General features: G+C 48.3%; 1 long non-coding RNA gene across 2 annotated transcripts in view; it reads left to right on the forward strand.

Annotated features, from left to right (window-relative positions):
* Nucleotides 1-10,261: 10,261 nt before the first annotated feature.
* Nucleotides 10,262-27,776, forward strand: part of LOC140637068 (uncharacterized) — a 33,634-nt gene continuing 16,119 nt past the window's right edge. The window contains exon 1 of one of the 2 annotated variants that reach the window (XR_012034306.1): nt 10,262-10,481. This is a non-coding gene — a long non-coding RNA (uncharacterized lncRNA). The remainder of the gene's footprint in view (nt 10,482-27,776) is intronic. The other variant, XR_012034305.1, reaches the window with a different exon arrangement.

Here is a 27,776-nt window from a genome sequence, read left to right on the forward strand (position 1 = left end):
TGAACACAGACCTGGAGTGCCCATCTCTGGAGTGGGCTCAGGCTGCATGGAAGGCAAGTAGAAGGCCTGGCCCACTGACCTTGAGCTTTGTACCATCCCTGCACAATTTCTCATAATTGCTCTCTGATTTATGCTCCTTTCCTTGGCATGGTATTGACAAACGGAAGATTTGATAGATTCTCTCCAGGTCATCTATTTAAGGTATCCTCAGTTAATGCAGGAAAGAAATGATGTTGGGTTTTTAAGTGATTGAACTCCAGCCACATGTTATTTTTAGCAACATGCCCAGGATCTGAGCAGCTGCCCTGGCCTGAGTTGGGAAGGGGACCCTTTGGCCCCAGGAAGATCAATCCTGCCTGACTGCTTCCTTCCTAGGTGGTCTCAGAAAACTCTAAAATCCTGTTACTAAGCAGTTCTCACCAGGGGCAGGTGTGTAGTGAGAAAGCGAGACACCTGGACTCTGAAGCCAAAGACCAAATAAAATTGAGGGAAGAAAACAGAGAGTTCTGTCCATCCCTGGCCCAGTGCCTGTAGGACCCTGACAACCCATTAAACCAGCTGCCTGCCATGGCCCTTTGAGAGGGATGCCTGGACACAGGCTGTAATAGACTGCATCATTTAGCTGCAATCCTTTGCCTCTCCCTCTATTCACACCCTTTGCCATATAACTTTGTTGTGTGTACTGACCTGGGTAAAGAAATATCTATCCCTTGACTTGCTTTCAGCTTGTCACGTGACTGGCTTTGTTCAATACGATTTTTGTGGTGAGACCTGAAGGAGGCTGGAAAAATGCCTCTTACACTTTTACACCTCCAATGAGCACATGCCCAGGCCAGACTGCTGGAGGATGAGAGACATGTGGGGCCAAACCAAGTCAGCCCAGTCCTCCTCACCAAGGCCAGCCCGTATTAGCCAATAGTCAGCACACTTTCTGACATGTGAGTAAATCCAGCTGAGGCCAAAAGATCTAGACAACTGAGCCCAGTCTTTATAACCAAAGACCCACTATTTATATGTTCATGATTTAAAGTCACTGAGTTTTGGGGTGGTTTGTTAGGTAGCATTAATTGTGGCAACACATAACTAATATATCTGCCATAATACAGAGATTATCAAACCACACATGGGAAGACAAGCCAGGTGGGTAAGAATACTGAACCACTCAAAGGTCTGAATTAATTAAGGTATAGGAAGCCAAGAATTTTTTGAGAATTGCTTTTTAGGGCCTATAGTAACTTAAGTATATATATGTACATACATAAAGTAAATATATGAAGTTAACCAATTGTTGTCAGGTTGTGAAATGTACTTTAAAGAAAAAAAATCCAATTATAATCAACTTACTGATATGGCAGTGAGAGCTGTTAAATCATTTAGAAAACAACTTTAGCTATTAGTCTCATAAAATATTTATCTTGCACTGGGTACAAACCCACAATTTTCTTTATTACAAAAATCTTTACCTTTTGTTTCATTTGGTTGTTTTAACTCTTACTCCTCCATTGCCAGCGGCCCCTTCTCCACCACAGGTACCCAGTGCCCTAAGACTGTCTTAGATTAAAATGCAGTGAATTTTCACACTCTGGGACACTGGAATGGAAGTGGAACTTGAAGCACATTTTTCTGCCAAAATACTTCTACTACTAGAAGTGAGGAAAAGGAGATCTCAGGGGACCTGAAAAGAGCTAAATGTGGCCATGGTGGCATTTCCTTGAAGACTCATATTTAATCTAATAAACCTATCTGAAATTTGCTAGTGATTCTGGATTAATAGTCCCCTCAGGAACCTCACAGAAACAAACATAAATCTTTTCTGAAAAACATATGTTAAATACAGATCTCAAAGAATTCTCAGATAAAATTGCAAAGAATATGAGTTCACCTTTTAAAATCACCAAACACACAAGGGAACAAGCCACCATGAGCAAGAATTATCAGAAACAACAAACTGGAAATCAGATCACCAAAAATGAGAACTATTGTGGTCATCAGATGCCCAGGACAAAAGTCGCATGTTTGATGTGTTTAAAGAATTGAAGGGGCATTGAAAGTATGGTGAAGCAAAGAACTACCAAAATCGACCAATTTGCAAAAGAACTAAAATTGACTCCCATAAATGAAACAAATAAATGAAATTAAAAACTGAATAGAAGAGGCAAGTAGAGGAATAGCATGGCTAAAATGAGAATTTGTGAACTAGGAAATAGACTTGAGTTGATCTCACTGTCTAGGAATCTGGGTCTGTGGCATGAAGAGACTCCATCTCAGTTGTAGGGAGAACTGGTGGCAGCTGGACCCAGACCAGCAATGCCCCATTATCTGCAGTAAAATGGGCAGATAGAAAAGCATTGGCCATTCTACTTAGGGAAGACTTTGTGGAATTATGGGGACTGAGAAGCAGGAGGAGGTCTGGCCTGCAAGACAGAAGTCAACATTATACTATGCTGCATCAGGGAGGATCACCCAGAGTCACAAAATACTTTGTAAGACAGCCACAGTAGGTGTTCTGGTTATTTGTGGCTATATAACAAGCCACCCCAAAACTTAGAGGCCTAAAAACAACAATAATCCTTTATTTTGCTCAGGATGCTGCTGTTTAGGCAGGGCGTGGTGGGGACAGCTGGCCTGTGCTCCCCATCACATTAGCTGGGTTGCTCCACAACTAGAAGCTCATCACCAGACTCGGATTCGGTGGCAGAACTATAGCCCCTGAGTGGGGAGAGCTGACAAGGGCAGGGCCAAGACTGGGAGTTTATTAGCAGATGGTATAACCAAGTGGTTGGGCAGCCCGGGTGGCTCAGCAGTTTAGCGCTGCCTTCCGCCCAGGGCGTGATCATGGGGATCTGGGGTCGAGTCCCGCATCGGGCTCCCTGCATGAAGCCTGCTTCTCCCTCTGCCTGTGTCTCTGCCTCTCTCTTTCTCTCTCTCTCTCTATCTCCCCCCACCCCCGTGTGTGTCTCTCATGAATAAATAAATAAAATCTTAAAAAAAAAAAAACCAGAGTGGTTAAGAGCAAATTCTCTAGGGACACCTGGGTAGCTTAATGGCTCAGGTCATGATCCCAGGGTCCTGGGATTTAGCCACATACTAGGCTCCCGGTTCTGTGGGGAGCATGCTTCTCCCCCTCCAGCTGCTCCTCCTGCTTGTGCTTGTTTTCTTTTTTTTTCTCTCTCTCAAATACATAAACAAAACCTTAAAAAAAAATTTTTTTTTTTAAAAAGAGCAGATTCTCTAACCAGATTCCCTGCACTTGAATCCTGGCTTTTCCACTTAGTAGTTTAGGATCTTGGGCAGGGAACCTGACCCCTCTTTGCCTCGGTTTCCCCATCAACTGGAATAACAGTAGTACTTACCTTACAGATTTGTTGTGAGGATTCAGCCACTTAATGTAAGTAAGAGCTGAGAACAGTGTCTGGCCCACGGCAAGGGCTGTGTAAGGATGAGCTCATATCGGTAATAGGCTGTTTCACAGAAAAGCACCAGGAACCAAACAGGGAACAAACCCACCAAATGGTGTGTATCGGAGCTCCAAAGTGGGGCAAACTTCCAGCATTGAGAACTTCTGGTGGTGAGAGGGATGCTCCTGGGGGGCGGGGTCCCAGAGGCCTGGGGGGGAGGTGGGGCCTCGGGACACTGAAAAAGGGGATCTCAGAGCAGAGAAAATGGCCTCTCACCCCAGGGGCCTGGAGGTCCCACCAGGCTCAGAGGCAATCCCAAGCTCAAATACTATAAAATCCTCTGCAAGGTTGTTGGAGCAGTAAAAATAGTGAGGAGTCCTGAGGCTACTTAGAAATAGAACAACTGTTTTCTCCTTAATGAGCTGCCATACGCAGCATTTAATTAAAACTGCCAGAACTTCCCAAGAATGTGGACTGAGGGAGCACGGAGGGTCTGGGTCCCACACCCACATGCTGGCTTGTCAGGGCTGGGGGGCATCCTCACCCTGCTCCCTTACGGCCAGCTGCACATCTGCTCTCCCGTTTCCAGGCAGTCCTCATCATGGTTTCCTCCCTCCTGGCCTCAAATCTCTGTGGGGCCACCTAAGGCAACTTGCTTAGCCTCTCTGAGCTCAGTTTCCCCATCTGTAAAATGGGCATAAGGAGACCTCCTTGATAAGGTTGTTGTTGGGTCAGAAAAGATACAGCCTGGAGGGGCCTGTCCTTCCAACCCTGGACTGTCCTGCTCAGAATGATGGGTGCTCTGAGGGCTGCAGACGCTGTTTTCCAAGCCACATGCTGTAAGATGCTCCTTGAAAACCAGGCTCCCAAAGGTCAAGTGAGTCTGGAAATGCCGTGCTCTCCATGAGCATCTCCCCACTTGCAGGGTGCAAAGCACATGGATGTTTTAAAGGTTCTGAGAAGTCCAAACATGGAGACTCCCGCTTTGTTTTAACGCAGTGTTTTCTAAAATGTCTCACTGTGCAAACACTTTTTTTCCTTCTTTCACATGAATTTTCTTTATGTGTTTCACCAATTAGCACCACAGGGGGCAGTCAGAAGAAACACCGAGGTGGCACAAATCACACGTGCAACATTGCCTCATCTCTCTGAATTCCTTTCTCATCTGAGAAGTGAGGTAATTTACACCCACTTTGCAGGTGGAGCTGAAAATTAGAGGCAGTGTACACAGAACGCCCACCTCAGGGCCTGGCACCCAGCGGCCTGCAGGAAGTTGAAGCCACCGTGACTACAGAGACTCACAGACATGGGGAATGAGAGGGAAGGATGCACATGCCAAAGGTGAGAACCATAAAAGTCCAGCTTGACCATAAAAGTCCAGCTCAGCACAGGCTGGCTGGGGCTGAGCCTAGGGGTCCTTCAATATTCTGGACCAGCGTGGGGATTGTTCCCAGCACCAGGCTAAAATTGGGGCTGCAGGGGAGGGGTGTGTGGCCTTGGTAGGGGCTGGGAGGACCACTGGGCACAGGGGCAGGTAAGGGAATCATTTATTGACTATTGGGCACCTACTGCAGGCCAGGCTCTCCTAGTCACAGAGGATACATCAGTGGACCAAACAAAGTCCCTGCCCTCATGGAGCTTACACAGTCCACCAACTTTTAAAAATTAGTAATAAATTAGGAGGATTAGGGCTACAAAAAAATTAAGCAGAGTCAAAAAGGATAGATGGAGGGATGGGTGGGTGTTATTTTTAATAGGATGGTCAGGGAAGCCTCTCTGAGGAGGTGATGTAAGCAGAACGTAGAGAGACGCAGGTGATTTCAGATTCCCCGACTCCTCGCCATCCTCACCGTCATCAATAGCATCATCATCTCTGAGCCCCCACCTGCCTCCTCATCTGCGGAGCTAAGCGCCACTCGGGCACGGGCCTCCCCCGGGCGCACTTCCAGAAATGGCCACAAGGTGGAGGCGTGACTCTAACCGGGTTCGGGGGCGAGCGTTTGCCGAGGCATCCAAAAGACTTGAATCCAGGGCTCCTGCCCCTAGAATCCTATCTAGGTTGAGAATGATCTCTGGTTGTCTGCAGCCACAGGAACCCCATAGAATCGGGTTGTAAACAGGACCCACGGTGTGGTGAGGGTCTTTGGCCATCTGCAACCCAGTGACTGGGGGAGGCTTGGGGCCGGAGGGAGAGAAAGAGAGCAGAGAGCGAGCGAGAGCGCCCCACAGAACTTTCAGGAAAGCTGAGTGAGGGAGGGGCACACAGGCCCCCAGCACAGGATCCAGGGGGTCCCAAGGCTGAGATTGGCACCACCCAGAGAGCAGTTCCCGGTGATGGGGGATGGCTTTGCAGGTTTAAGACATCCATCTGCTTGTAGCTGAGGTGGAAGGCAGGTGAGGAAGTGGGAAGTGGAGAGAGTTGGCTATAAAAACTGAGTCCTGATTCTGTACAGTCAGGCTGCGGGGAGCAACAACCTATCTGTGTGTGGTTTATGGCAGGCTAGCTGTGCCTGTAAATTCATCCTAGCATCGGGAGAGGCAGCTGTGAGCTTGCTGGTTGCCTGCCACGATTCTGGGGGCAGGGGGGAGGGAACCCCACTCAGACCCCCCCACCCCTGTTTTCCTTTGGGCAAGGACAGTCCTTGGTGGCAAAACTGCCAAGACCCTCTCTCTGGGATCTTCCGTGAGTGCCCACTGCAAAGGGATAAGGTGGCTTGCTCTCCTCCAGACCCCCTCATTGCGAGGATTGACTACCCTTCCAGACTCATTTTAGAAAGCAGAATTGCAGGATTTCTAATTTTCCTGGCATTTTGCTCCCCAGTAACATGTGAACAGATGCTGCAAGGTTCTCTCTGAGGATCCCCAGGTAGGGAGAGCAGATTCTCCTCAGTGAGGTTCTTTGCTTTTCTCTGGGAGGAGAAATCCATTTCACACTGCTCTGTGATCTCACTAACCTTTAAATGCATGGGCTGAGGACTTAGGGCGCACTTCCACCTGTACCCTGGCTCTCATCTTCTGGAAATGAGGCAACTAAGACTTACCTGCTAGGGTCATCTGGTCAACTTAATAGCATAATATGTCTAATAGCATCTGGCACCACATCAGGACTCAACAAATAGTAATTACTTTTATGTCTAGAAATGACAAGGCACACCTTCATATCTACAATCTTGGTTTTTTTCTACCAAACAACCCTGTTTGGTGCATTCTGCCTTTTTTTTTCTTATTTCATTAATTTTTTTCCACAAGAAATATGAGAACATTCTCATCATAACAGAATTGAGCACTGCATCAGTATTTGGAGTAAAATGCAAACATTGCTCCTACTACCCCCTCAGCATATACCCTACCCCATCCTCCCACACACAACAGGCTCCCCAGAGGTAACTACTGGTGTAAGTTCAGTGCTTATCTTTCCAGACTTTAAATATATATACTTAAAAAAAAAAAAAAACAATACAGTCCTTGGAGCCGTAAAATTCAGTTTCATGTCAGATAGCATTAGATGAAGATTCCCTTCTGAATAAACTGGAGAGTTCCTGTTTCCCTCGGGCAGCTGTTTCTCTCGGGCAGCGTTTATTTCCATATCAACATGTAATGTGGTAATTGCAAAGGAGCCTTTGAAAATAGGCATTCAGGAAGTGGTTTGGCAACATTATGTAAATAATTACTGTTAAGGTCTAGAAAGTCATAGAGGTGTATATGCATATTCTCTGACTCATATGTCTATCAAAGGGCCACAGCCTCTGTTCCAAGCTCTGATCAGGGGATATGGCTACAGATCCCAGGGACATGATTCTTCAGGCCACCTTCTGTCAAAATGAGTAGCCAAACACAGACGTTGTGTCTGCCTGGACAGAGGTTAGGTCAAGCCTAATTCTGGGGTTTGAGCTCTGTTAGGGTAGGGAGGACAGGGTCCCACAGACTCTAGGGAATCCTAAGGGTCAGAAGTAGACCATCCGGTTCCCACCTGCCCACCCTCCCTCAAGCCATACCAGGGCCTGCAAACACAGCAGTCACTGAGCTGGTACCTGCTGAGTGTCTGCAGGGTGATCTTCACCAGCCACGCACTCTGTGTGCATTCTTTCACCCACTCCTCAAGCTAGCTTTAGGAGCTGGGTACAGCAGTCAGTGTTCCCCTTTTCTAGGCCAAGAGACTGAGCTAAGAGAAGCAACACACCCAAGAACACACAGCTAGAAAGAGGCAGCCCTGGGACTGGAGCCTGCTTGGTTGAGATCCCAGTTTCAAAAGGGGGCCTCATTCTTCTATTTTCTTTGACTTGTTTATCCTTTCAGATTTTCTGTACGCAACATGTGAGTCCATTCTGATTACATGTAAAATAAAAATGAAATGTTTTCAATCCCCAGTAGCCCCTTCCCTCCCCATAGTTGGCCACCCTTATTTGCCAAGTGTGTCCTTCCTTCTGGACCTTTTCTTACACACACACACACACACACGCACAAACACACACAGAGTTGCTATTATAAAAATATAAAAGAGATTATGCTGTAAAAATATTTCCACAATCTCTCTTTTCTTAGCAATGTGTTCTTTCCAGATTCATAGATTGGGGCCCATTTCCCTTTTAAATGGCTGTACAGTGCTCGACAGTAAGACTATGTCATCATGTCACTATTCTCTATTGATGGTCAGTTTACTCATCTGTAAAATGGAGATAATAGTTATACTTGCCACAAAGTATTATTGTGAGATTTAATGAGGTACTACATGCAAGTGGCTGAAAATTGGTCATGGTGCATGATAACTGCACATGCACAACTATTAGCTATTGTAATCTTTACTAGCATCATCACTTCTATAGATGGACATTAATATTATTTCCAGGTTGTTGTTTTTTTTTTTTTTTGTTACAAAGAATGCTACACTGAAGACTTTTTTTTCTCACATTTTGTGTGCATATGTGAATTTGCCTATGAAATAGATTTCTGGAATGCTGGGTGAGGAGTTTGGAGAGAGAGGTCAAGGTATTTCTTCCCTGCGTCAGCCCCATGCCTATGACATCAACATCGTTCTCAAGCTACAGTTCCACCAGGTAGCCCCTCTGCAGGTTTTGAATCTCACAGGTATCACATTCCTCCTCCCCTGGCCTCCTTAGCCCTTGGGTGGTGACAGCTTCCTGCCTGTGGCTGGCTTCTGAGGCATTTGCCATCCCATAACCCTGCTCATTCCCCTAGAAGCTGATCCTTTACATCATTACCATTATTTGAACCATCAGGAGGTAAGTTCTGTGTTCTGCTGGGACCTTGACTGACACACTGGCTGTTGTGTTCTACCAGTTGCCTGTTCGTATCCATTGCCCATTTTCTAGAGCATTGCTTTTATGATTTATAAATACTTTTAATAAAATATGACTTAATATTTTATAGATATGATATATTTTAGTCTTAGTTAATCTTAAATTTTTTTTAATGTGATACATGCTTGTAGTGAAAAAAAAAACAAAAACTCTGGGATGTTTGGATGGCTCATCAATTAAGCATCAGCCTTTGGCTCAAGTCATGATCCTGAGTCCTGGGATTGAGCTCAGGATCTGGTTCTCTGCTCAGTGGGGAGCCTGCTTCTCCCTCTCCGTCTGCCCCTCCCCCTCTCCTTGCTCTCTCTTTCAATTAAATACATAAAATCCCTTTTTTTTTAAAATTCTAGCAACACAGAATGATAAAATGAGAACCAAATGTCCTGAATGAGAAGTCCCCCCATAAGTCTTGTGGATGTGAACAGAAGGAAATGAGGGTGCAGACTGACAAATGAAGGAAAGTGTGATTGTGATTGTGATTGGATACTCGCCTATGGTACCAGCCATCATTCAGAAATCATTCGGTCTCTGCAGAGAACACGTTCCTGGTTTTAGCCCAGGGGTGAATACCACTGCAGCCGTCACTCCATGCATGGTCCAGGGAGCAGCTGACTGGCACAGCTGTTTTATGGACAGTCTTTTAATTAATCACCTTGAATTTGGCTTGCCTTCCACCTCTGCCCCACATTTGTAGACTACAAAGGAAGGGGTCTCTCCCACCCCTGCCACCCCCCTCAAGTCCTGGTGAGTTTGGGGTGGTGCCCCCCTTGTGCTGGATTCTCCCTTTATCTGACACAGTCATTCTTTCCACCCAGATGTCTGGTCCTCTGATGGCTCCCTCCTGTCCTCAGCTGGTAATGGGTATACTCCCTTTGGAACTTCTTTACTATCACTTCAGTGGAGTTTGGGCAAGTGGAAGGGGCAATGAACATGCTCAGTTCTATGTAGGAAGCCTACTGTAACTCAAACCACATGAAACACAGGATTTTTGCAACTCATGGGGGAGGTGGCTCAGGGGTAGCCCCATGTCTCCTCTGTCATTGTCCTCCAGCATCTCCTTCTGGCCCCTCCCCTACAAATGCACATACCTACCCTGCCAGCTCTCAGACTCTCCAGTTACCTTACAGAAAGCCTGTCCACACTGCAATCCCCCTTTAGAGTGCTGTGGCCAGAGCCTGGCTGGCATGATGACTTTCCTGTCATTAGTGCTCAGTTTGGGATCCTTCCTAGACCTCCTGGTCCTCTCTGTTGAAGCCCAGTGCCCAACCCCCTTCTCCTGAGACTCCATCTGCCTCAGGTCCTTGACTGGTGGCAGACTGCAGCCCGCTGCATGACACGGCAAATAAAGTTTTATGTCATGTCTAGGGCAGCTTTCAAGCCAAAACAGCAAAGTTAAGTAGTTGAGACAGCAATCGCATGGCTCACAAGACTTAAATTATTTACTGTGTGACCCTTCACAGATGTTTGCTGACTCCTGCTCTAGGCATTCTGCTCCCCAGTGTTTGGAAGGGGGAGAGACCTTTGTGACTCCTGCCCTTAATCTTGTGACCTGGTCAGTCATTCCTCCTGGAGAATGAAGGAGGTAAACCTTGATCCCTGTCCCTAGTAGTCAGGGTGACCCAAAGCCTTGCACATGATCCACTGTGACCTCGTTTCTGGGCAGGGGGCTGGCCCCAGAGCTGGATGACCACACACAACCAGGAACACAGCCTGTAACATGGCCAGCCAGTCAGCCAGACACAGATGTGACCCCACCCCATCCACGGAGGTGAGAAAGTTCTCCTGGACACAGCACTGGTGAGGGTGGAGGTGGTGGGGAAGAGTAGGCAACAAGGTTCTTTCTAGAACAGTATCGGCCAGACTGCTCAGGCATCCACAACCATGGGCAGGCCAGCTATGCCGGCCTTGCCCTCAGGCAGGGGACGGGTGTGGAGGGAGAGATGGAAGGTGCAGTGGAGGTTTCATGAAGGTGGGTAGCATCTCCAGCAACTCTGGGAACTGAGCTGCCGAAGATGCTCCTGGATGCCATTCCTCCAGGGAGCCTTGCCCCTCTAGGTGTCAAAACACCACAAGATTGGATTATACCTAATTTCTGCTACTCTCAGTCATCCCCTGAGACTCCACCAACACCTCCTCCTTTACCCCTGCCCTGCATTGGTCCCAAGGGAACCACGACATAATGCCTTAGAAACTTCTAGTTCTGTTACCTATGGAAACTTCTCTTTTCAAGGTCACCCTTTGACCTCCATGTGTCTGCATCCCATTGGTTAGTCACCTATCCTCATTTTACCCAATCTTCCCATATCCTTTGATATGTTTGCTTTGACACTGCACTTGCTGTCCCCTCTGCTCTTGGAATGTTCATCTCCTGGCTGGTCTCATGGCTGGATCCTTCTCGTCATTCTTGCCTCAGGTCAAAAGGCATCTCCTCAGTAAAGTATGCCCTGTTCATCAGATCCAGGTGACCACTACCCTCCACCGTATTGCACCAATAGTTTCTTCAGAGCAGTTATCATGACCTGAAATTACATGGTTTACTGATGGGCCAAGAGGGTAAGCCTAAGTTCTGGAACCCTAATTACCTGGGTGCAGATCTCCTCTCTGCCATTTCTAGCTGTGAGATCTCTGACAGCCTGTGGTCTTCCTGTGGCTCAGTTTCCATAGTTGTGCAATGGAGGTGATATAAGTCAGGCCCATGGGCTAAATCTGCCTGTTTCTGATCAACCAACAAGTGAAGAATAGCTGTATGTTTTTTGTTTGTTTGTTTGTTTGTTTTTTGTAAATTTATTTTTTATTGGTGCTCAATTTGCCAATATATAGAATAACACCCAGTGCTCATTCCATCAAGTGCCCCCCTCAGTGCTCGTCACCCAGTCACCCCCACCTCCCGCCCACCTCCCCTTCCACCACCCCTAGTTCGTTTCCCAGAGTTAGGAGTCTCTCATGTTCTGTCTTCCTTTCTGATATTTCCCACTTATATTTTCTCCTTTCCCCTTTATTCCTTTTCACTATTTTTTATACTCCCCAAATGAATGAGACCATATAATGTTTTTCCTTCTCCGATTAACTTACTTCACTCAGCATAATACCCTCCAGTTCCATCCACGTTGAAGCAAATGGTGGATATTTGTCGTTTCTAATGGCTGCCTACAGAATGGGAGAAGGTATTTGCAAATGATGTATCAGATAAAGGGCTAGTACCCAAGATCTATAAAGAACTTCTTAAACTCAACATCAAAGAAACAAACAATCCAATCATGAAATGGGCAAAAGACATGAAGAGAAATCTCGCAGAGGAAGACATAGACATGGCCAACAAGCACATGAGAAAATGCTCTGCATCACTGGCCATCAGGGAAATATATATCAAAACCACAAGGAGATACCACCTCACGCCAGTGAGAATGGGGAAAATTAACAAGGCAGGAAACAAATGTTGGAGAGGATGTGGAGAAAGGGGAACCCTCTTGCACTGTTGGTGGGAATGTGAACTGGTGCAGCCACTCTGGAAAACTGTGTGGAGGTTCCTCAAAGAGTTAAAAATAGACCTGCCCTACGACCCAGCAATTGCACTGCTGGGGATTTACCCCAAAGATACAGATGCAGTGAAACGCCGGGACACCTGCACCCCGATGTTTCTAGCAGCAATGCTTTTAAATGGTAGGGAAAAAAATCAAAAGAAGGATATTTTGTGATGGGTGAAAACTATGTGAAGTAAAAAAATTCAATGATCACAAATAGAGTTTTATTGGAATACAGCCATATCCATTCATTTACGTATTGTCTAGGGCTGCTTCCCTTGCTATTATGACAGAGTTGAGTGGTTGTGGCCAACTACACGGCCTGCAAAGTCTGAACTATGAAAGCTTAAAATATTTACTCTCTGGTTCTTTACAAGAAATGTTTGCTGACCTCTGAAATAAATATCTGCCATCAAGGGTTGATGTACATGAATTGATATATATAGAATTCTTAGCACAGTGCCTGACAGATGCATGTAGATAGAGATATAGATGGATGTCAGCAACACGGAAGTATCAGCTACTGTTTACCATCTGCCTTCCCTCTGCCAGCCTGTCCAGTAGAACTTCCTCCAATTATGGAAATGTCTTTATCTGCACTGTCCTGTGCACTAACCACCAGTCACATACAACTATTGAACATTTGAAATGTAGCTAGTATGACTAAGGATTGACTTTTTAATTATAGCTAATTATAACTAATTTCATTAGTTAAATTTCTACCAACTTAAAATACCACATGGCTAGTGGCTCCCTATTGGACAACACCTCTGGAAAGCAAAGCCCCACGAGAAGATGCCTGCCTGGCATGTGAGGAGCTCTCAGTAAATGTAGGCTCTATGTCGTTCTTCCCTCTTCTCTTCCTCCGGCCACCCTCTGCCCTCATGGTCTTGTGCTTTTCCTGCCCTCTTTGTCCTGCTTTCTCTCCTTGAGACAAGTCTTCTCTCTCCCACCTGGGGCTGCCATCCATACCCTGCTTGGGCTCCACAGGCCCCTCCTCAGGCAGTGCCCACTGGCATCCAAGCCTCATCCTTGGCCAACCTAGCTGTCACTGTAAATCAGCCCCGATAATTCACCATCTGGTCCCAGCCCTTAGCAAAGAGCAGAGGGAGCCAGGCCAGGCAGATTCTGGCTGGAGGCGGGTCAGGAAACCAGGGCTCTCGCACAGCAGCCAGGGACACTCCATCATTTCCGAGGCTGGCACAGTACTCACATGACACCTGGTGCCAGGAGTCCATGCCAGGCCTGAGAGGGGGGCACCAATTGCCGAGGAGCCAGGGGCCTGGAGGGCGGAGAGTGTCCAGGAGACTGGCTGCAGGTGCCTCGGATGGGCGGCAGATGGATGGCACAGAGGCAGCGACAAGGACTGGGCTACCAGGCAGCATTGCTGGAGTGTTATGTTCTGTACTCAGGGGCCTTGTTAACATCAGTCATCTGTGGGCCCTTGTCAGCTGTGGGAAAGGGCACTGGGGAAGTGTTGTTGGAGAGGGGAGGACCCATCCAGCGATAGCCCATGCCTGGCCACCTCGTAGCTGCCAGGCCTCCCCTCCCACAGAGGCACCACTGTCCACTCCAGAGAGGCAAGAATAAGCAGGAGAGACCTACGTCCCCACAGTAGAGCACAGTAGAGCACCAGATGAGAAGGTGGTGAGTGGACCCTGGGCCGGGAGCTCAGCAAGGACATTTAAATCATTTCTGACTCATACAGAGTTGAGTGAGTAAGCACTGAACCCTCCCAATCTTTTTGGGAAGAAGCAGGTGTAAGGATTCAGGAACCCTGAACTCCAGCCCTGGCTCAGCCTCTGAGAGCCAGCTGTGTGTTGTGGGACAAGTCATCTGCCTTCATCTGGAAAATGAAGGGGTTGGACTAGATCTGTCATTCTTCACTGGATGGATGGAAGGTGTTGAGAAATGTGTGTGGGGGTACTTTGGGTTGTCACGGTGACTAGGAGGCATGATGGGCATGAGTGGGGGCGGGCAGGGATGCCAACATCCTACAAAGAATGATTGCTCCACACAAGCAAAATTGGGAAGCAGCCCCCATCAATACCTGGATAACTGCTAGGGACTTGGAACTTAACCAAAGCCTAGAGAAGGATGGTGGCTGGGTCAAAGCATACAGACAGCAGGGACTGCCCAGCAGGGGACACTTGGACACTGCCCAGCATCCCGGTGTCCTGAGCAGACCCGGGGACAGAGGAAGAACTTCTTCCATGTCAGTGAGCCCAGGCACTGGGAGTTGCAGAAGGTCCATTTCTTCAGACATAGGTGGGAAACACAGATTCCACTTCTCTCATGGGGACCTTTCTCTAGGTCTGTCACGGTGTCCAATCACCCCCTGGCCAGAAAACACATCAAAACACAGCCTTCCTGTTACCTGTACCACTGGGCTGCTTTTTTCAAGGGAAGATAAGAGTGGAGGGAGAAGATGGAGCAGCTCATGGCTACCTTCCATCCCTCCTCATCTGTCTGGTCTCAGTGAAAAGCTCAACATTCACCTAAGTTGTTCCAAAGACCTGGGCCACTCAAGAGGCCATGAGTTAGGAAGGAAGTGTGTGGTGGAAGATAGCTGCTCCACAAAGGAGAAAGCGAGGCCATGTCTGAGAGGCAGACAGCACAGGTTGGCTTCCCCAGCCCTCACTCCAACCCCTTTGCTCCTCCTCAACATTGTCACCTAAGCAATAATCCTGTAGCCAGTGAGTTGCAGTAGTTATGTGCTGGAGGGTGTCTGGGGACAGCTTTTGCCGACCTGATAAAGATGTGGCCCCTCTCCCCTCCCTCCACCGTGCTTCTACCTTCTTCCTGCTGGAACTGCAAATATGATGGCTGGGACTGCAGCAGCCATCTTGTGCTCTAAAGAAAAAGACTAAGAAAATCTGGCTTTGGTGCTGACATCCCTGACATCCTGGAACATGTACCAGCAGTTACATACCTCTGGATTCTTACCATGAGAGGAAAAAACCTCTTTCTCAGACCCTGCAGTGCATTTTCTGATCATTGCTTCCCAGTACATTCCTCACTGATACAATTGGCTGCGCTTTCTTGCCATTTCAACACTCACATACATCAGAGCCCATGTGTGTCCGGCTCCTCGACCCAACTTTGCACTGAGACCATTGCCGTGGGTGTTGGCTACACATGGCGTCCTCTGACAACAAATTGCCTGGGCAGTTCTGCTTCTCCCCCCACCTCGGTAGCAGCTGCCTGCAGGTACCTGCTCAGCCACAGACATAGACACAACCCCAGAAGTACAAGGATGTCAACACCCCAATGGCATGAAGCAGCCATTGCCCGACAGTGACCAGGAACTAAAGGATATATGGTTCCTCCTTCTTCCCGCCACGTTGAGTAGACATTTCCAAAGCACTCAGAAGGCTCTTGGTGTTGGTCAGGCACACTTATATCAGCTTGCTCTCCTCCTTTCATCCTCCCCTCCCCCTATTTCTATTCCTTTCCCAAATACACTACCCATACCCAAAATCCTGTTTCAGATTTTGTTTATTTTGGGGGGAACACTGGGTGATCTCAGACAGCCTGCTCACCCTCTCTGAGCCTCAGTTTGCCCTGCACAGGGAGTAGATATGAGGCACAAGGTCTCTGGGGCCCCCCTCTGGGCATTCCTATGTTCTGTTCTTGCCTTCCCCCCATGTCAGTGTGTCAGCCCTGACTGCAGCTTCCCCCAAAGCAGGGTCCATGACTTCCTCAGGTTGTCTGTGGGGGACCCAGTCCAGCATCATACACAATCCACTGATTGTGCAGGGGGAGAAGAACAACCAGAGGTGTTCATTACAAAGTGAAGCAAACCAGAAAGAAAGCCTCGGGCTCAAAGCTAAATCATGTGAAGGGAGAGAGGGTGGAGGTTGCCAGGCAGGCGCTGAGCCCATTAATGAGAATGAGCAGGGGGTGGTGTGCGCCAGCCCGGGGCAGGGGTCAAACACACAGACTGGTGCTAATTAGCTGCAGTGGCTTTGGTCACAGGTCACTGAGAACCAAAAACTTCAGTCCTACCAGGTCATTGCTGAAGGAGCTGCAGGAGAAGGAAGGGTAGCCAGAAGATGGATGCGGGGCTGATGAGCAGTGGGAGACATGGGCTGGGATCCATGGCTGCCACTGAGTTGTCGGATCCTACCCCAAATCTTAAGCTCTGCTCCTGTGGGCTGGTCAGAGGCAATTCACTAGGCCTTCACTGAGCACCTGCCTCTACCAGGTTCAGGGTAGAGCGGATGTAGTCCCTGATTTCATAGAGGTCTCAATCCAGCGTGGAAAGAGCTTCTAGAGGGCACCTCTTCCTGTGCCATGTGTCTCCTACTTCCTGCCCAGGGCTTCTCTGATGCTACAGCATTGTAATAGAGCTAATGTGAGTTCCCTCCTCGGTCAGTCAGATAGAAACATACCAGGTTGAATTGTCCCACAGAGGAAACTTTATTTGCAGCTAATAAGGAGATCATGGGTAATAGCTCCCAAAGTCCAAAGACTCCTGGAGCAAGGGTGGATGGGTTCCTTCTGTTTAGGGTTAGGTTGAATTTTTAGATGGGGGAGCCCTGTCATCATAAGTACAGGTGGACCTAAGGTTGCAAAGATGCTTTAAGAAAAATGTGTCTATGGGACACCTGGGTGGCTCAGTGGTTAAGCACCTGCCTTCAGCTCAGGTTGTGATTCCAGGGTCCTGGGATCGAGTCCTGCATCAGGCTCCCTGCAGGGAGCCTGCTTCTCCCTCTACCTATGTATCTGCCTCTGTGTGTCTCTCATGAATAAATAAATACGATCTTTTTTTTTAAGATTTTTTTTTTTAATTCATGAGAGACATACAGAGAGAGAGAGAGAGAGAGGCAGAGACACAAGCAGAGGGGGAAGCAGGCTCCATGCAGGGAGCCCGATGCGGGACTCGATCCCGGGTCTCCAGGATCACGCCCTGGGCCGAAGGCAGGCGCTAAACCGCTGAGCCACTGAGGGATCACCTAAATAACATCTTAAAAAAAAAAAAGGAAAAAAGAAAACACGTCTATACATACATTATATGCTATGTAAATGAGGCTTATGCTCATCCTTGGGTGAGACGTTAGTATTATAATGAGGTAAAAGTAACTGTTGGACATTCTGTGGTCACTCCAAGGTCCATCTGTGCAGGCCTGAGTTGGGGTTTGAGTTCAAACTGGTCTGGGTGGTCTGGGCCATGGGAGCTCTTCCTTCAGGTAGTGGTTATTACTGCTGGAGGGATAGTTTTGGTTTCCACCTGCTGGGTCTTTTGCCTGAGTTGAGAGATAACCTGGAAAGCTGAGTTTAAGGAAAAAAATGTGGGACAAAGGTCAGTGAATACAAGGAGGTAGGCAGTAAAAGTCAGGTCTTGGAGTCTAGCAGATCGGACAGCAAACAGCACGGTCTCTGGTGGGCACTTGCTTGGTGCTCAGGTGCCAGCAACCAGAAAGCGTGGGTCACCCTTGGCTGGGAGCAGCGGCAACAATGGATAATTTCTCTCCCTTTCATAATCCCAGGCTGTATAACACTAAGATGCTTTGTTCCAGGAAGTTCCACAGATGTCCCACTGGGATCAAGTGGCAGTTACTCCCAGGGTTGGCCAGTCCCATGATGTAAACTTGGACTGGCTCCCTCGGTTCCAAGTTCACTTCCCCTTCTCCCTTCCTCCTGCACACAGGGGCCGCTTGCTGCCTGCAGGCCAGCTGTCCCTTCAGATGGCTCTCCAGCAACTGGGCCACGACACAAGGATGCACATGGAGGACTTGTGCGCGCTCTCTCTGTCTCTCTTCCTCTCCCTGTTCCACTTCACCCCCTACAGATCACGAACTGTCCAAGAAGCACTTGACCTGAGTTTAGAAACCCAAGTTCAAGTCCTGGTTCTGCCCTTTTCAGCTGAGTCCTTGGGCTTGGCCTCCCCCTGTTCCCATGGTCTGATCTGTGATTCAGCAGTAGGCGTGCTTACTTACTGGCCGTGCGTTGTACATCATAGAGCACATGGTCCTGTGCTCCTGTGGGTGACTCCCCTGGAGTTCTGCAACCGAGGCCCTGAGACACCACCAGGTAAACTGAGTACTGGATGCTTCTAACATGTTGCTTGACATAGTAGCACGGTCATGGAGTATAATGCCTGCCATTAGACTGGGGAAACTTCTGAGGTCAAAGATCTGTCTTATCAGACTGAGAATTATTGAGAGCTAAGAATGTATCTCCCTAATGGGATAGAGAACTTTCTGAGGACAGGGCTGTGCCTTATGCCAACATCTAGGGGCTCCTCCACTATTCCAACTTGCTGAGAGCATTAATACAATGTCTTCCCTGAGAACAGGACTGGGGCTCCCCTCAGACCGGGGCTCCCTGAGGACAGGGCTGTGTCTCCCCTCAGACTGGGGGTCCCTGAGGGCAGGGCTGTGTCTCCCCCTCCGACTGGGGCTCCTTAGGTGCAGGTTTTAGGAACTTCTCTGTCTCTGCTCCAGCAGCTGTCGCTCCTCCAGGCCCTCCACCCTTCCTGGCACTGTTCCAGTCTCCTCCAGCTCCAGAGATGGCTGTTCTCTTCCAGGCAAGCATGCTCTCTCCCAGTCTCCGTCTCCCCTGTTTTGGCTGAGTTGGTCCGCTGCTCATCCCTGGGTCCCGCTGTCCTCCGCCCTCCTGCCCGCACGTACATGAGGATGAACAGGTTGCATTATGCTAGCTGAGCTTACCCTTTGGTGATTAAAAGGAACATCATGCTGCAAGCAGAGTAATCCTAATTACAAAGTGGAAACCACTGCTTTTTACCAAGAAACAAACGGGGACATTCTGTGCCTTTTCCAAGCACAGCGGGAGGTTGCAAGCTGGCACAAGCTCCTAGGGAGCTAGGTGGTGGAGCTCCCCGGTGAAGCTGCCTGGCCCCCTAGGGTTTACCCCTTCCCCCTTGAGGGGAAGGAGACCAACCTCTGCACAGAGGGAATTAAATCCCTCCACAGGTCAGGTTCATTAACAGGCATCAGTGACCCAGAACCACGACCGTGTTCCCTGGGAAAGTGCAGAGGTTGCTGCAGGAACAGCAGCTCAGGCTGGGAGCTGGGGCAGCGAGGGGTTCATGGAGTGACAGCCAGGGCAGGGGACAGTCCACCTGCTCCTGCTCGGGGACCCATCCCTGCAGATCTGCTGCACCCCCACCTAGTCCCAGCCCGCGGACTCCCTCCTTTCCATCACAAGCCAGAGCTTCTGGTGCTCAATGAGGTGCCTGCAATTTTCCAAGACACAGCTCCACCTTTTATATTCATTTTCCCCTCCCCCTCCTCCCCCTGTCCTTCCTCCCCTCCTCCCTTATGTCAATCACTGGACACAGACTTTGTGACAGTGCTCAGCCCTGGGGATTCACAGCCAACAAGGGAGCCAGGACCTCCCAGTCGAGCTTTCATTCTAATAGAAGAGACACTAGCAAAAAAGTGATTCTAGAAAATATTAATGAATAGGGGTGTGATGGTATTAAAAGGCAAGAATAGAGGTTGTCTTATCTAACCCAGGGTTCCGGTCTTACAGAATAAAGCCTGAAGTTACGATGTATCAGCAGTTGGCATAATTCATTCACTACTCATTGGTTCATCCACTACATACAAAGCACCCACTATGTGCCAGGTCTTGTTGCCTGGGTGGGAAGGAAGCTGATAACCCCCTTCCTCTCCCCTCATGGAGCGAACTTTTCAGACGGGGAGACCGCGACTGTTATAGTAACACCCAGCACCAGGCATTGTGCTTTCAGAGACCTTTCCGAGACTGTAATCCTTATTCTGGGAGGCACCGTCACTTGTTACATGTCACCTCCAGGTGAGGCCACCAGGGTTTCCATAAGGCCGGAGACTCTTTTGAATCTCGGTGCTGCCCAGAGTGCTTGGAATAAAGACAATATGAATTTAGGTAGGTCAAAAGGAAGGCTGACCCTTTAGTGGGAGTCACTGTGAACCTGCTGGTTCATGATCTGCCTTCCCGGCCACACTGTCCCCTTGGGCATCGTCTGACAAGTAAGTCATTGCTGGCTGGATGGAGAAGGCCAGTCTGATTTGCAGGCCCATGCAGCTGCCCATGCTGACCGACACTTCCGGGCTTGGCAGAGGCCCACTTCTTTCCTTGATAGCAACAGTGTCCTGAGGCCTTTGAGAGGGAAATCATTTTAAATGTAATGATTGCCTTTTACATGTGTCTATTGACTTTTCTCCATGTTCATTGGCATTTCCCAATACTTAGTTAACCGAACAGCCCAGTTACAGCAATCCCAAGCAAACGAGGAGGTGCATATTCATTGCTACTGCCCCAGGCCTCAACCTCGGGGCCCGGTGTCACTTTAGGAGTGGAACACCAGCCCCTTCTCCTGCCTGTACTCCCTGCCTTGCCTTAACTCTCCAGTTGGGTGCGGGGGTGGGTGGCGGCTAGGAAGAGGCATACACATGATTCAACTCACGGGTATCTGTGGAGCTATTCAAGGCCAAGGGTGGGGGGCAAGGGCAGGCCAGGTGAGGCTGTGTAGTCCAGCAAGGTCTTTGTCTCACCCTGAACTTAAATTACCCCTTGCCAGGCCTGACAAGATGCATTCTGTGTTAGGACTTGGGAAAGTTCATGGAATGGTGCCAAAGAGGCTCATCTGCAAGACAGAAACCAGGAGAAGAAGGGGACATGGCCCCGCATGGCAGGTGCTTCATATCTTTAATAACATATTCCTGTGGGTCTCCCTGTTTTGATCTCTGAGCTGGAGGTGACGATCCCTGTCCTCATGTGCCATCTAGAAGGTTGGGGCAGACATATGGAGCACAGTCGCACCCCACACACATCCCCTCTTGTGCACACCGGCCACCTTCTGAATGCCTGCAGGTGCTTTTTATTTTTGGGACCGAGGGCTTTCCTTAGTCCCTGGAGCCTTTTCTCCTGCTTGTGGCGAACGAGAAGAGCTGGCATGAACAACTCAGGGGCAACTCAACCTGTGTTTGCTGGAAGTAGGTGTATGAATGCCCCAGCTTCCTCACTGCCAGGCACAAAATTTCAAGCCACAGCTGTCTCCTAAAGCTCCTGCAGTTGGTGATCAGATCTTCAGTGCATGTGGCATTGGATTCCCTCCCTTCCTCACTACCCCATTTACCCACTCCTCTTCCTGTTTCCTGGGACCTGCTCCTTTTTTTTTAAATTTATTTTTTATTGGTGTTCAATTTACCAACATACAGAATAACACCCAGTGCTCATCCCATCAAGTGCCTCAGTGCCCGTCACCCAGTCACCCCCACCCCCCGCCCTCCTCCCCTTCCACCACCCCTAGTTCGTTTCCCAGAGTTAAGAGTCTTTATGTTCTGTCTCCCTTTCTGATATTTCCCACACATTTCTTCTCCCTTCCCTTATATTCCCTTTCACTATTATTTATATTCCCCAAATGAATGAGAACATATAATGTTTGTCCTTCTCCGATTGACTTACTGCACTCAGCATAATACCCTCCAGTTCCATCCACGTTGAAGCAAATGGTGGGTATTTGTCATTTCTAATGGCTGAGTAATATTCCATTGTATACATAAACCACATCTTTATCCACTCATCATTCGATGGACACGATGGACCTGCTCCTAAATAGACTATTTGCACTAGAGTCTTTGACTCAGGGACGCACAGGTGGAAGACAGTAGATTCATTTGGGTATGTGGATTCAGATCCCATTTCTACGACTTAGAGGTTAGGCCTGTGACTTAAGCTCCTTTTGCCTCTTCACTGGTAAAATGGGCATAACGATAGACCCTACTTCATAGAATTGTCTGAAGATTGCATGAGTGATTACATAGAAAGCTTTATAATAGCACCCGGCTCGGAGCAAATGCTTGAATGTTATTAAAGCATGAGCTCCACAAGATCACAGGCATTTGCAGTCTCACATGCCCTGTGTATGCAATTAACTGTTGTGAGTCTGGGCTCTGGTGCCCGGCCTGGCCTGCCACCTGCCCTCACTGTGCACTGTGCCTTTCCTGGAATCGACAGCTGTTGCCAGGCAAGGGAGACTGAGTCAGTCCCTGGGTGACCCCCACTCCACCCTGCCTTAAGGACATCATCCAGGCTGTGGAGGTCAGACCTGAGACTGACATTTTCATATTAAATGAGGCCTGTTCTCTGGTTTCCCTTCCCTTCCCCCTGGGCAGGGGTGCCCAGAAGAGGCCCAGGGCAGCGTCTCTTAGGGCTGCAATTTTTAATTAGCCTTTACTCTTTGAAAAGACTAAAATGTTATACAAACGTGAGTTGTTAATAAAAACAATTAATCTTGTTGGGGCCAACAGGGCCTCTCCCTTCTTGATGAAGGCAGTTCAACAGAAAACAAAAAGGGGACCAGGAGTCTAGTCCTGGCCTATTTACTAACTCACTCAGTGACCTTGAACAAACCATATCTTTTTGGGGGGAGCCTTGGGGTGCTCTTTGATAAAATGAGGGTTTTAAAGACTCCTCCCATCTCTGATTCCAAGGCAGACCTCACCAAGGATTGCAGGCAGGGGACCAGATGTTTACTACCTAGATGTGCCCAAAGATTTTCACCCGTTGACTAATTTATTCTGCATGTGACCCTATTATATAAGGACTGCCTCCTGGTTTATAGACGGGGGCACCACAGTTGGGAGAGTTACATAACTCATCCACCGTCAGTGAGTTAACAGTGATGGAGCTGGGCTGTGTGATGCACGTGCATGTGCATATGCATGACCACCCGTTTGTGTATTGCATGCACTTGAACAGTGTCATGTGTTGGTGCATACACGTTTGCATGTGGGCACATAGGTCTGCTTGTGTGTTCCACTGTATGCGTGTGGGTGCCCAGGAGTGGCATCTATCTGTTCAACATCAAGTTTCCTCTGAGATGTCCTGAATGGCAGGCACCCCATGTCCCATTCTCTCTCCTCTTGCTGTTCCCTCTCCTTCCTTTCTTCCCTCACTCTTTCCTGTGTCTCCAGACAGAGCCACCTGAATTGGTTTTCTTTTGAAAAGAAAACAAAGCCTACTCTTTCCAAACTCCAAATGCTTTTACCTGCTGGAAAATCCATAACAATTAACCAGATCTGCCGGAGAAGAAAAAAAAATCCCAGGACCTGCTGAGATGGTTCTAGCAAAGGCAGTTGCTCTCTGAAGCTGGTTAAAAATTCAGAGGGCGCATTGGCATATGATATGAGGAGCAGTCTTTTACTAAAGAGATTTAATGGCCCACAATTCAATTTGAACTAAAAGAATCCCCCCGATGACTCCTTATAAAGTCTTCCCAAGCCCTGAGTCGATATCTACGGGGCTGGTGAGGAGCAACTATTGATTAGCTGTCTCTGCCAATGAGCATTACAAGCCGAGGAGGTTGGAGGGGAGTCGTGCGCACAGTTACACGGGGAGCACGTTGTAAAATCGGCCCGTATTGACTGGTGGCGGTGCCGCCCAGGCCAGGACAAAGATGGCTCACGTGGCACCTGAGAGCTAATCAAGGTCCCTGGGACCCCACTGGGACAGATGAAGCCACAGTCCTCTCTCCTACCAGGGGGCACATGACAAGGACACAGAAGCCCAGTTTCTCATCATTTCATGCCCAACAATCCTTGGGTATAAGAGGAGACTTAAAATTTCCTTGTGTTCTAACCAGTTGGTTCACCAACGAAAAGTAGAAAAGTGTCTGTGATGCCACATTTATCCTTGTGCTGGCAATTTGGCAACCTCAGCTGTATAAGCATGTAACAAGAATTCCAGAGTCAGAAAGGCAGGGCTTCTGGGTATTAAAAAAAAAAAAAAATCCTCATGATGAAGTCTATGCATTAAAATACATGCTGAATTCAAGGACCAGCAATTTAGGCCCTCACTCAGAACCTATTAACTCTTATTTTATACATAATTCTAATCTACTTGATGTCTGGTTTCATACTAGTAAGCAACGAAGCAGGTAAGGATGACTCTGCTAAAGGTAGTACTACTATTGGCAGCAAGGGGTAAGAGCTGGTGGAAAGAGCTAAGGCAGAGAAGCTTTAAGTCAGAGTGGAAACAGTCACATACTGGGTCTCCGTATTAGTCCATGCTCAGGCTATTCAAACAAAATACCATAAACCAGGTGGCTTAAACAGACATTTATTTTCTCATAGTTCTGGAGGTTAGAAGTCCAAGCTCAGAGAGCCGGCAGGGGTACCTTCTGGTGAGAACTCCCTTCCTGACTTGCAAATGGCCTATTTCTCTCACTGGGCCTTTCCTCTGTGTGCTGGGAGGAGATAGCGAGCCCTCTAGCCCTGTGTCTCTTCCAGTTCTCATACAGAGAGCAGGCCTACTGGAGAAGGGCTCCATCCACCCTTATGATCTCATTTAACCCTAATTACCTCCTTAAATCAGGCCCCATCTTCAAATGCAGTCCCACTAGTGGGTTAGGGCTCTGACTCAGTTGAATCCGGAACAGTCTGCAGTGCCCCGCACGGTACAACAGCTGATGTTCAGGAAGGGTTATCTAGAGAAGCTTCTAAATCATGTGTACTTGCTTCTCTGTAAGACGGCAGGGAAATAAGGGCTGCATTTTATAAAGATTTCCCTTCAAAAGGCAAAAAACATTTGCCAAAATATTGGCTTTGAAGGAACAGAACTCCATTTAAAAAGAATATCACTCTTGTGAAATAATTCTTTTTTCAGAGTCCTGACAGAGCATTTAAGAAATGTCACCCTCAAATAAGGATCATTTAAAGAGAGTTTAATAAAGGGGCTTTTTGCAAAGTTGTGGGCAGATAGGGAAACCAGGAGGTGGAGTGCTGTAGCCAGGCTGGGAGGGGTGAAATGTATGCCCCTCAGAAGCCCAGTTCACCAAGCACCGAGGAGGCTGCCCCTAAAGAACTGGAATGTTCTTTCTAGGGCTCAGCAGATCACAGCAAGGAGGAGGGAGATGGAAAGTGAGTAAGCTAAGCAAACGCTCTCTCCGTCCGTCTCATGCAGCTCCCAAGGTGCCAAATCTGACCAGCAGTCAGAGAGCAGGAAGCCCAGGGTTGAACCCATGGTTTCAGCCTCCTGGAATGGAAAGCAGACATAGAAGAGTAAACCCGGTAAGATGCCCTGGTGCCTTACCTGATCCTGGGTGCCCTGGCTCTGTGACAGGTCATCCTGCCCATCCCCCTGTATGTTGAGTGCAGGAGCTGGAGGGGACCCCAGCCCTCTCCTGGCTTCCCTCCCCCCCACTCTGGCCCTGTTGGATTCTCTCGTCTTCCATAAAGCAGGAGGATCTCACTTAAAAAGCCTCTCCAGCCATCCTGCTGTGCCTTACCATCAAACACACACAGAGCTGCCCCCTCTTCAACAGAAAAAGAAGTTCATTTCCCACCAAAATTCATTTCAAAATGGAACACCACCATTTCTTTATTCAAGCCCTGCCCAGCCTGAGGCTCTGGAACCTTTGCCTCCACCGGTGCTGAAAGGAACAGAGCCAGAGCCAGAGCCGGGCTTCTCCACACCTGCACCAACTGATTTGCACCAAACGGCTCTAATTAGCACATCCCGAGCTATGATTAGGCTTCCAGGGGAAGCATGCCAAATGCCATTAATTATGGATGTGATCTTAAATTATTCACTTGGAATGTTTTTTTTTCCTTGATATGCCCCTTTCATCTCAACTAACTTTTTGTCACATCCAAGAATAGATCCAATTAAGCCTCAAAAAGCAGAAGTTTGTTATGTTAAAGAAAAGGTAAACTGAAAATTAATCACTTTTTTTTTTCTTCACAATTATGGTGTTTGTTGGTAGTGATGAGGAAGCAGCCCAAAGAGGAAAAGGTCTTTGATTTTCTTCCCTACCTTTCCTTTCTGCAGAACCTTGGTTCATATGGCTCAACAGTGCTGCCTTGCTCTTTCTGCTAGGAGCACGGCCGAGGATGTCTTAGTTAGGTTCCCTGGAAGCAGGTCCTGAGCTGAGGGTCTGTGTGCAAAGGATTTAGGAAGCCGAAAGGAGTTGGAGAAGTAGGACAAGGAAGGTGAAGCAAGGTACAGGTCCCAGCCTCAGCCTGATCCTGAGGGGAGCTCTGCAGTGTAAATTTCACCTGGGGTCTCTAAGGCAGGGGAACCAGACTCTTGCACCAGCTGATCATTGACTAAAGGCTGCTGGGGGCTGGAGGGGGCCCTAACTCCCAGGCACTTACTAGCCTGCTGACTACAAGTGTGGACTAGGCAGTTCTCAAAGGCAGTTCTTTGAAAAGAACATCAGGCATAGGCCATTAGAAACAAAGTAGACACTGGAAACGACTGCACAGAATGGCATAGTCTCCACTAAAGGGGCCTCAACAGGATCATAGACAGAGAATGGAAGATGGAGAGCAATTCTGTTTCAGGCCCCCAAAGGTCAGCATGCCTGCAGTGTGGTCTGTCGGCACAGATGCTCTAAGCACCCGTGTGTACCCAGCACCACGCTGTGTGCGGCGGGAGAGACACAGGCAAATCCTGTGGAGCTTACACTCGCTGTCAGGAACCGGTCTAACACAAATGAAAGGACAAAGTTGAGGATGTCCAGATTAAATACAGAGACGTATGGTTGAGACCTAATTGCAGGAAGGGTTCATCAATGTGAATCTGAGCTGGGCTGTGGAGGATGGAAAGAAAAAATGATGATTTCTTACATATACCGGTTTATAAAATACTTTATGAAAAGCACTCTCCAGCCTGTTTTCTCATTTAAGCATTCGAATAAGGCCTTGACACAGTGTAATATTTGCAGTTTACAAATCGGAGGCTGAGAAAGTGACTTTCCACTAGCCATGCTGTCTCCCAGGTAGTAGATTTGCAGGCAGAGAGTAGAAGGAAGGGTGCTGGGTGGGGCAGCAGTCTGAGCAAAGTGTTGGTGGCTGCCATGGGCATATAAAGACCATAAGGAAAAGAACTTGTTTAATTAATTTCCATGTTGTGGTGGCCATTTGTTCCCACCCCCCTTGAACTGCCCCTGCCATGTCTCAGCGGAATAAAATAATCTCTCTTTAGAAGGAACCCATGCCTGGAAACAAACTCCAAGTGGAAGTGGCTGCCCATCCAGGCCTTTTACTGTAGACAGGAGACATGCAGGAGCCCTGAAGAGCCAATGGTCAGGCACTGTAGAGGCAACGCGCAGAAGGCTGGGAGCCAAAGGTGTGCACAGGACGAGAGGGACACTGTTGGTCAGAGATCCAGGCCAAGGAAGACTGTCCCGCACAAACCAGACAGGCCAGAGCCCAAGAACAGCATTGTGCAGCCAGAGATGCCCAAGGACAGTTTTGCTCAAGGGCAGTGGCTGTTGTCTCCAATCCCATCTCAGCTTCAGAGTGGCCCTAGGGAAAGATGGGCTGTCAGTCCAGTTCACCAGACACTTAGCGAGCATCTAGTATGTACCAGACACTAAGTACACCAGGTACTCAGTCTCCCATGGACTATGACTTGGAGTATTTTAAAATCTACTCAAGAATCATTGGTACTCCTCCCTTCAAAAGGTGGAGCCAAACTCCTTTGTATATGGGCTGGCCTTGGTGATTTTTTTCCTAGTCGGCAGAAAGTGGTAAAAGTGGTGATTTGTGACTTCCAAGCTAGATCACAAAAGACATTGTCACTTC

The sequence above is a fragment of the Canis lupus genome, chromosome 7 (assembly GCF_048164855.1).
Source record: "Canis lupus baileyi chromosome 7, mCanLup2.hap1, whole genome shotgun sequence".
NCBI classification, from domain to species: domain Eukaryota; kingdom Metazoa; phylum Chordata; class Mammalia; order Carnivora; family Canidae; genus Canis; species Canis lupus.